Consider the following 9,758-nt stretch of genomic DNA (forward strand, 5'->3'; position numbering starts at 1 on the left):
TGAAAATAGAGCACGCTTCATCACTGGTTTCCCAATGACAGTAGGTGAATATTTATTCAAATATTCGTCACACCACACAATAGGGAAAAAAGATTCATAACCCAGTGAGCTGGCTTTTGGACCCATGAACCATCAGAAACAAGAGTGTGGTTTTGCTCATCTTTTCATTGGCTCTGAACATGAGAAAGGTTTTTCAATGGAGTTTTTAAAGAGGGACAGGTGAGAGGGAAAGTTGGAGGGGTTTTTGGTGGTTTTTCCACTAGAAGAAATTTCTCATGAAGCTGTTTGAGATCAAGACCCTGATATTATTGATTTCCTCCTCAGACACAGGTCGGCAGCAAAGAGTAAAATGCATGCTTAAACAAACTATGTGTTGGATGGACGACCCTCACCTGAGGCTACCTGACGCGCGCTTGAGAGGAGCTTGGACGCCATTTCACTCTGTGCTGTGCTCAGCTGTGTCCGACTCTTTGCGACCCCATGGGCTATAGCCCACTAGGTTCCTCTGTCCATGGAATTTTCCAGGCAAAAATACTGAAATGGGTTGCCATTTCCTACTCCAGGGGATCTTCCCCACCCAGGGATCGAACTAGTCTCTCTTGCATCTCCTACACTGGCAGGATCCTTTACCACTGAGCCACTAGAGAAGCTTTACTTTTTACTCTAAAGGCCTGCAAAAGCCTGCTTCATGGTCAGCAACCCACGCTCGTGCTACCCCAGGGTCCTGCGCCTGTGGGACCAAACTGCACGAAGGAGCGACTGCATGTGGACAGAAACGATCACCAAGATGAATTCTGGACGCCACCATTCATAAGCCTTTACCCTCATTTCCATGACGCAGGGGTGCGGACCCCAGAGCACAGGTCCTGCAGTCCCTCAGTCCCGCCACACCTCTCAGTAAGCATCGGTTCATGCATTTGCCCTGGGGAGGCTTGCACCCAGATTCAGGCAGACAGCTGGGGACTAGGTCCATTTTAACAGAAGGGCTGATCATCTACCTTTACAGCAGAAAAATGGATCCCCACGCTTAACCCAAATCCCTTTGGCTTAAGTGTAAACCATCTCTCCTTGTAGTAACAAGATTAATCTTGAGGGTAAATGGAGATTTGTTTAATAAAAAATAATGATAATAACAGTAGTAGTCGAGTAGGTTGCCTTGCCCTTCTCCAGGGGATCTTCCTAACCCAGGGGTCAAACCCAGAGCTCTTGCCTCCCCTGCACTGGCAGGTGGGCCCTTTACCACCTGCACCACCTGAGAAGCCCATTCGTTGGCCACACCACCCTAAATGCACCTGATCTTGTCTGATCTCAGAAGCTAAGCAGGATTCAGCCCGATTAGTACTTGGGATGGGAGCCTGCCCAGGAATATCAGGTGCTGTAGGCTTGGGCTTCCCTGGTGGCTCAGACGGTAAAGAATCTGCCTGCAATATGGAAGACCAGGTTTGATCCCTGGGTGGGGAAGATCCCCTGGAGAAGGGAATGGCAACCCACTCTAGTATTCTTGCCTGGAGAATTCCTTGGACAGAGGAGTCTGGTGGGCTGAGTATGAACTATATGATACACAATGTTCATTTTCTAGTTTATCTCATTTAATCCTTAAGACAACACTAGGAACAGGTCCCATTAGCTTCACTTAACAGAAGAGGAAACCGAGGATCCAGAATGTAAGAAATCTCAAGGTCACACAGCAGGAATGTAGGGAAACTACAGTTTAAATTCCAGAGTTCCATCCAATTCTAGAGGTCAAGGGTTTAATTGCTATGTTATACTGCAGCAAACTTCATGCTATTCCTATAGCTAACAACCAAAAAGAAAGCTATTCAGCCTCATTAGCAAAATAAATAAATAAAACAAAAAATTTTAAGATGACTACCTTTTAAGCCAATTAGTAAACATTTTTTACCAATATTGTTAAATGCCATCATGAAACTGTTCTACATCACTGGGATAAACTCATTCAATATTTCCTGGAAAAATATTTAGCTCCATGAGCCATAAAAGTGGTCAATACCTTTGATGGTAATTCTTGAATATGGGAAAATTCAGATGCCTGAAAATATCTGTTATAGTGCTTCAAAAGTAGGGTGTGTGTGTGTGTGTGTGTGTGTGCCTGGAAGCAAGATAAATGTCCCACAGTGGAGGATGCCCGAGAAAGTAATGGTGTCCCTGCACTAGGACATTTATCCTGCCAATAGAAGGATAACCAGGTGATGAAGTGATGTGGAATGCTAACATGCCCCCATTAAGTGAAAAAAGCAAATTACAAAAGCACATGATTTGCCCCTCACACAATTAAGTATAGAATTATCATATGATCCAGCAATTACACTTCTGGGTATATAGGCAAAAGAATTCAAAGCAAGGACCCAAACAGATATCTATGAACATCCACATTCATAGCAGCATTATTCACAATAGCCCCAAAGTGGAAGTAACCAAGTGTCCATAGACAGATGACTAGGCAAGCAAAATGCGGTCCATCCATACAATAGAATATTATTCAGTCCTTAAAAAGAGAGGTGGGGCGGCTTCTGACACATGGCTGCAACGCAGGTGAATCCAGAGGTCATGGTGATGCTGAGTGAAATGAGCCCGTCACAAAAGGACAAATGCTGTGCGTTTTCGTTTGTATCAGGTACCAAGGGTAGTCAGCTTCTGGGACAGAAAGCTGAATGGTGGTTCCCCAGGGCTGAGGTGGGGCAAGCCATACAGAGTATTAGGGGTAAAGAGTTTCGATTTTGCAAAACAAAAAAATTCTGGAGACGGACAGTAGTGATAGGTGATGACAATGTGAATGTACTAAGTGCCACAGAATGAAATACACTTGAAAAAATGATCGAAATGGTCATTTTTATGTATGCTAAGCTGCTAAGTCACTTCAGTCGTGTCCAACTCTGTGCGACCCCAAAGACGGCAGCCAATCAGGCTCCTCTGTCCCTGGGATTCTCCAAGCAAGAATACTGGAGTGGGTTGCCATTTCCTTCGCCAATTCATGAAAGTGAAAAGTGAATTTTACCACAATTAAAACATAAAAATCAAAGTAAAAAAGCATATGCCTAATGCAGGGTTCAATCCCTGGGTTGGGAAGATCCCTTGGAGGAGGGCAAGACAACCCACTCCAGTATCCTTGCTGGAGAATCCACATGGATAGAGGAGCCTGGCAGGCTACAGTCCCTGGGGTTGCAAAGAATTGAGCATGGCTGAGAGAATAAGCACACAGCACACTGGTCACAGTTGAAAATGCACATTAAAAGATGGAAAAGTGGGAATTCCCTGGTGATCCAGTGGTTAGGTCTCCACGCTTCCACTTCTGAGGGCCCAGGTTCCATCCCTGGTCACGGAACTAAAATCCTACAAGACGTTCTACACACCCCGTACACATCAGCTCTTACAGACATAAGAGTGTGCCTGGCACTTTACACATGACTATATGAAATGTTCAAGACTGGCGATAAAATTGCTATTCCAGTGTTAAAACTGGGGACTCTGAGGCTTGCGAGGGGTCTGTGATTTGTCTAGTGGTTGGGAAGGACTTCCCTGGTGGTCCAGGGGTTGGGACTTTGCCTTCCAGTGCAGGGGGTGTGGGTTCAATCCTTGGCAGTGGACTTAAGATCCCACATTCTTCTAGGTCCAAAAACCGAAACATAAAACAGAAGCAAAACGGCTTTAAAATTATCCACACTGAAAATAATTTTTTTTTTTAACTGGTTGGGATTAAAATTGAGTCTGGTTGACTCCAAAGACATACTTTTTCTTCCATGTGGCAATCCCTCCATCATCACCTCTGCACCCACCCCGCCTGTATATAAAGGACTTCAAGTTTCAGTATCACAGCTATGAACCTGCTTCCCAGTTGAGAAGACAGCATGTCTCCAAGATTTCACAACCAACACAAAAAAAGGCAATGCTCCCCTGCAATTCTAGATGGGGAGGTGGAATAGGAGCCTTGCCCCTCCAGAAAGCTTCCACCCCTACAAACTTCAGTAATAGGGATGGGGCTCCCCAAATCCCTTCCCACACGACCAGCCCCATCCTGCCCCACCTCACAATGGTGGCTGCTTAGGAGGAGGACATAGGGACATAGCAACAAAACTGAGCCACCCCAACAACTGCTCAAGAGAGGAAACTCCAAACTGGGAGGGGCTGTGTGTCCCCAGACAGAGGTTGGAAGCCCTGAGCTGAGAAAGTGCTGTCCGAGGTCAGGTGGGACCAGGGAAGAATAAGGGGGCTGAAACAATTCCCTGCAGGCGAAGAGCTTGGTCTCTTGGCAGTTCCTTTGAATTCCAGGAACTTTCTTTTCTGCCTTTGGGACCCTGATTGTGGAGGGTACTACTAATAGCAGAGCTAACTTCTAAGGCGGCTGCCAGTTCACAAAGCTGGGGAGAGGGCAGCAGGAGGGCGGAAGGAAGGCTGGTGACAACAGGGCCTCTAGTGACTCTGAAATCCTTGCCTGATGTCACCCACAGGAAAGTATAGGGCCCAGACGTAGGTAGCGTTCCATTCCCTGCAAAGATGACTGTGCTCAAACCTTCCCCAGAAAATACCAAAGAAACACACTCCCATCCTTCTGTAGTAGGCTGAACGGTGGCCCCCTAAAGATATGTCTGCCTTCATCCCCAGAACCTATGAATTATTTGGAAAATTAACTTTGTGCAGAAAGGGTCTTTGCTGATGTAATTAAGGACCCTAAGATTAATTCATCCTGGACTGTTCAGGTGGACCCCAAATCCAATGACAGTTGTCCCTCTAAGAGACTCAAGAGGAGAAGACAGAGAGGAGGAGCCGTGTGAACAGAGGGCCAGAGATCAGATGATGCTGCCACTAGCCAAAAACAGCTGGAGCCCTCAGAAGCGGGAAGAGGCAGGGGGGAGGATTCCGGAGAGAGGGTGGCCATACAGACACCTTGATTTTGAACTTTTGGGCTCTAGAACTGTGAGGGAATACATTTGTGTTGTTTTAGACCACAAAAACTGTAAGAATTTGTTATTGACTGCCACAGGAAACAAATATGGCATCCCTCCAAGACAGTAAAATCCAATTCAAGCAGTTCACTCCCTTTCTGCAGCTCTCCCCTGGCTCATCACCGCAGCCCACTTACTCTCACGTTCCTGGCATTTCCTCTAAGTGGAAAAAGTAATTTCCCCCAAAGTAAGTGAAACACAAGTGAACTGAAATACCACTTTAGGAACAGACACACCCATCACTCTAAGGACTCTCACTCTCGGCTCAGAAAGTAAGCAGCCTTGGAAAACACCCATTTCCAGGAGAAGCCCCAAGAGCCCTTCTCTGAGGGGGGTCAGGTCACCACCTGTGATGGGGAGGAGTAGAGATTTCTACAAGCCGTACCAGTGCAGCACCAACCTCAGGCCCCAGGGGCTGTGCTGGCCTCCAGGGAAGGGAGAGGCAACCAGATTTTGGAATGATTCAAAGCAAGTCAGTATTTGTCTGCAAGGAAAAGAGTGAAGAGAGAGGCTCCCCAGTTTTTTTTTTATTGTTTTTTCCCCCCACCTTGAAACTGGCAGCATTTCTGATATGATTGCAGGGGATTTCCACGAACCAAGTTGAAGAAAATTCAGTTTTAGCATTAACTGCAGGGAGAGAGGAGGAGTTTTGCAACCTTTGTCATTTATGAAACACCAGCAGTGGCCCCAGAATGAAGATGCTTTCCTTTCTCCCAAATCAATCAGGCTCCCACCACCCTCCATGGGCTGGCGGCTAATTACCATACGCATCTTGACTCTGACCGGGGGCAGTGGGGCACTGACCCTCCCTGACCCTCCTGGGAGCCTTACCCTCCAGTCCTGCCGCTCCAACCGCTCAGCTGGGAAAAGTGTTTGTCCTCTGGAGAGTGGCAGAAAGAGCTCTTCTGAGGTCCCACGGTAAGGAAACACTTGGTGGGGCCCCAAGCCCCACCATCAGACCCACAGAAGCAGCTGGAGGGAGGGAGGTGCTCTCTAAACAAAAATGGTTTTGAAAAATAAGCTAGCCAAAGGGGAATTGCTTCATAAGTTGCACATTCACTTCTCCCTCTAACTGTGCAATTGAAGGAAAACAAGGTGAAGCAGGAACTGACCCTTCATACTCCCTCATTCTCCCCCCACCCCACAATCTCCCTTGACACAGGCACAAAAGCAAAGCTAACCAGGTCTGAGGCTGGTCTCTCTTTATGGATTGTCTTGCCTTGTAGGCACCCCCAGGAGCTGGTACTCTCCCTGCCAGCCTGCCTTGTTTTCAGCCTTGGCCCCCAGGGGGATCCGTAATAAAGCAAGAGAAAAAACGAGCCCCAAGCATCATTCAAAGATGTACTTTACCCGTACTTCCTGAGCAAGGACCAAAGCAGCAAAAATGCAGTTTGTCCTGCAGGAAAGGGACATCAGCATGGCCAGAAGGACCTTTGGGGCAGTTGCCCTAATTCCAGAAACATCTGTATTGGCAGTGTTGTTTCTAAAGGTGGGTGGAGAGGTGAGGGGAAGTAAGCTTGGCTTGTCTTTAGAGCTGGCAACTGCCAACTAGGTTTTAAGAGTATACTCATCCTCCCACCCCACCCCCACACCCCGGGTGTTTTCCACTTCTTTGCTGAAAGCACCAGAAGAGAATGAACCTCAGTATGTGCTAGTCAGAGCCCTCCTGAGCCAGGGTGGACAGAATCCCACCATCAAGACATTAAGCCACAGTGGGGCATGGGAATGTGAAGGGGTTGGCGATTTCTGCTCTAGGGAGAACAGAAAAGAAAGCTCTATTCTGCTGTCCTTGTGTTTGCTGGCAGCCTTCTAAATCAGAAAAATCTTCACCCCCACTTATCATGTTCCTCAAACCTGGTGGGTAAGGGTAGCAGGGTGTTACAGGAGAGCATCTAGGTGGGTACCTTAGACTCTATGGCTCTGAAAGGACATCCCACGTCCCAGGTCCGAACACCAAGCAAACTGTTAGGCGACATACATTCTTCTTCATTTGCAAACAACACTATCAGATGACTAAATGCTTTGGCGTCTAAAGGAACCAGGATTCTGGATCAGCTAATTGTAAACGTGTGGGTCAGCAAGTTTTCGCTGTGCTGAGCCTTGGTTTCCTCCAGCGCAAATGGAGCCCTCATTCGGCGCCTATGATTAACTGAATATACACGTAAAAAACCCTATGGCACCATTCACTTAAGAAGAACACTGAGGCACTCAGGCACGCCAGCGGTGGGTGTGCAGACTCTCTGGAAGTGAGCAGTGGGATTAGTTCTTGGTTTCAAAGTCCCTCTGGAGCAGTGACCCTTTCCCGGGGAGATTCCTGGGAAAGGAAGCAGCTCTCTGCCCCAGGGCACACACCTCACACAGGCGTGACCGTGCGTGCAGGGCATTTCTGGGGGTGGCGTCTGTCGGGGTTTCTGCAGGAGCCCCGGGGAAAAGAAGCCCCATTTGATGGTCCTGTGGGGGTTCGAGACCCACAGCGCCCTCCTTCCTGGGGACACCTGAACGAAATGAAAGCTGCCCAATCATCCGACGGCTCCAGACCGCTCCATATGCAAACTGGACAGATCCCAAGGGTGCTGCTTTTGAACCTGGTACGTGGGCCGCCGGCACGGGCTGCCCACGGTGTCCCCCACTCCGGCCCCGGAAATCCCATCCCCCCTCGCTTCCCCTCCCGAAGCGCGTATCAGTCCTCTCCTGGCTATCCATCTCCCCACCGGAGCAGGGCTCAGGGCGCAGATGGCAAAGCAGTGCCCCCGCCCCCACGTCCCGGTCCCCAAAAAAGTTCCCCCGAGTCCTCTCTCCTAGATCTCAGAGAAGGGGGTGCACAGGACGGACCCTAAATAAAAACAGGAAACTCGATTTTTAAAAAAAAAGCAGCAGCAGCAGCCTCATTCAGGCTGAATTACGGGTAAGGGTATTAAAAAGAAGAAAGACAGAAAGAAGAGTCCGGAAATGCAAAGCTGAAGGCGGTTTTGCCGGCGTAACCCGGACCCAGCCGCAGATCCGGCGCTGGTCTCGCCGCGTCGCTGCAGTAAACACGCGGTGAGCGGCGCCGGCAGCCCGAGCCCTGCCGGGGTCGGCGGGAAGGACCCGCCGCAAGTCCAAGCGCCCGGCAACCCCTTCCTTGGCCTCTCGCCAGCCACGGGTCCCGCTCTCCGGGGTTGGGGAGGGCGCACAGGGCCAGGGCGCAGGGGAGGTGTGTGCACTCCTCTCCCCGCGGCTCGACGGGAGCTCGGGGCGGGGGTGGGGGGAGGCGGAACCGCCGTAGGGAACTTAGCCTGCGTCCCACGGCGTAGCCCAGGCGCCCCGGGTCCCGTTCGCCAGCTCTCGGGGCAGGGCGCACGCGACTAAGCACTGTCCTTCCCTGGGCTCGGCTGGTGCATACGAGGCTGTCTCGCCGCGGGAGCGCACCCCGTACCCCGCCTCGGGCCCGGGAGCTCCCCGTCCCGCTCCGCGGGGCATGCAGTCCCCACGCACGGGAGCTGTGTGCACCCCTCTCTCGGCGGACGCTCCGGGGGGCCGCCCCGACCCCGCGCACAACCTTGACCCAAGTTCCGGGGGGAGCCCCCTCTCCCGGCTCGCTAGACGAGGGCGGGTGCACAGGACCCGGGTGCACCGGCTCTTCGCCCCGGGAGACGTTCACAAGCCGGTCCCCCGTCTCTTCGAGGTCCTCCTAAGTCCCCCGAAGTCCCTAGTCCCAGTCCTCTTCCCCCACCTCCCAGACGCAGCCGGAGGTGAGCGCTTACCCGTCCGGGCGCAGCTGGCAGCCGCTGGGAGCTCCGGCGCTGGGCGCGAGTGAGCCTCGAGGGACGGAGGCGGGGCGCGATGGGGGCGCCCCGCCTGCTGACAGCCCGCACACTCCACTTCCCACTTTGTTTCCCTTTTACTTGCAACTGGAAAAACAGCAGGCCCTCCTGCCGCTTCCAACCCTCCGCCTGCCTGGCCTGGCCCCCTCCGTCTCGGGCTGGAGGGGCCGTCAGCCCAGGTGCCTCTGCAAGCTACACCTTGCCCTTCTTCAAAACAAGTTTCTATCTGTATCCAGAAATGGAGTGTTTCCTGCCGTGTCAACACACAAAGATGTCACAGCCAGCAGCGATTCCGGCCCTCCAAATGTGAATATCTGAGCCCGGAGGGCGCCCAGGAAGAAGGATGAAGCTCCCGTAGACCAGCTCTGAGGAGCTGAGGGTATTGGTGGCGGGGCGCAGGCATGTGGAAAAACGCAGGATTCTGGCTCCGCTAGCTGAGATGCATATGAAAGCAATGATTTCTGCGAGCCCAGGCTCTTGCATCTTCTCGTACACAGAAAAGTGCTAAATTCCTTAACTTGAGATATCTGGTTTTTCATAATTAATAATAATCTTTTGATGTTCAGACTACTTGCCCCTTGTTGCAAACATCTATATAATTTCACTCCTCTGCACTGCGGCACCCCCCACCGCTTTATCAGTAGCAGTTCTCTCAGGGTTACTTGGGATGCTGTCTCCCAAGCTTGCCGTCTTAAAAATTCCCACCAAATAAAACATAACTCTTGACTTTTATGTTGTGACTATTTTTTTAAGTCGACGGTTTTTATTTATTAAAGAAAACAATCAAATCAAGGTCCTAAAAGCTCATAAAAGCCCCACACCTTCCACATACACACAGCAAAGGACTTTAGCCCTGGAGGGAGGAAAGCTGGAGGCACCCAGGGGGGCCCCAAGGCCAAGTGCAGGGAACTGGGCAGGAGGGTGGGTAAGTGGGGCAGGACTTGGAGCTCAGAGTCCCATTGCGCCCAGTCCTGGAGGGAAAGCAGTGGCCTGT

The 9,758-nt window shown here is 50.8% G+C and overlaps 1 protein-coding gene across 11 annotated transcripts in view; it reads right to left on the minus strand.

Annotated features, from left to right (window-relative positions):
* Positions 1-9,009, minus strand: part of PIK3CD (phosphatidylinositol-4,5-bisphosphate 3-kinase catalytic subunit delta) — a 61,450-nt gene extending 52,441 nt beyond the window's left edge. For 3 of the 11 annotated variants that reach the window (XM_069545757.1, XM_069545759.1, XM_069545744.1), the window contains exon 1: positions 8,705-8,992. The gene's annotated coding sequence lies outside the window, so the exon portion shown is untranslated. Of the gene's footprint in view, positions 1-5,792; positions 6,038-6,311 lie in introns of those variants that run through there. The other 8 variants (XM_069545755.1, XM_069545760.1, XM_069545746.1 and 5 more) reach the window with 5 other exon arrangements.
* Positions 9,010-9,758: the final 749 nt, after the last annotated feature.

This window comes from Ovis canadensis, chromosome 12, assembly GCF_042477335.2.
Source record: "Ovis canadensis isolate MfBH-ARS-UI-01 breed Bighorn chromosome 12, ARS-UI_OviCan_v2, whole genome shotgun sequence".
NCBI lineage: Eukaryota > Metazoa > Chordata > Mammalia > Artiodactyla > Bovidae > Ovis > Ovis canadensis.